The sequence below is a fragment of the Haplochromis burtoni genome, unplaced genomic scaffold (genome assembly GCF_018398535.1).
Source record: "Haplochromis burtoni strain Fernald_Lab_line unplaced genomic scaffold, NCSU_Asbu1 Contig_177, whole genome shotgun sequence".
Lineage (NCBI taxonomy): Eukaryota > Metazoa > Chordata > Actinopteri > Cichliformes > Cichlidae > Haplochromis > Haplochromis burtoni.
In genome coordinates this window covers 1311402-1311948 of record NW_024582538.1, presented here as the reverse complement: position 1 = coordinate 1311948, position 547 = coordinate 1311402, and positions in this window count along the sequence as shown.

Sequence of the window (547 nt, the reverse complement as noted above, 5' to 3'; positions counted from 1 at the left end):
CCCCATAAACGCCCCCAAAACAAAGATCAAAATTCCAAACAAGAACAAGTAATGAGTAGCACCACCGTTATTGTTGATCACTTCACAAATTCTTTGCAGCATGTTTGATGCAAACGTTTCCACGAGGTGAGTGGGAACATTTCTTCAAGTGGTGAAGACGCAGGATGGTCCAAAAGAGTGATGTTATTCTCCTAGAAAAAGTCCCATGTTCTATAAATCAAACACAGACAAAGTCCACCTTTCCAAATATTTATGAAGAAATGGCTGAGTGCTTCTGTTACTGCTGGTTAGAACAGCTGCCTCACAGCAAAAAGGTTCTGGGTTCAAATACACAATCTGGCCTTTGTGTGTGGGTTCTCTTTGGCTACTCTGGCTTCCTCCCACAGTCCAATGACATGCAATTACCAGGTTAGGTTAGCTGGTGATTCTAAATAGGTGTGAATGTGAGTGCGAATAGTTCTCTGGCTCTGTGTTAGCCCTGCAACCGGTACCCAGCATCTAGCTCTATGGGCTCAAACCTCCGCATAACCCTCATTTAGATAAGAAG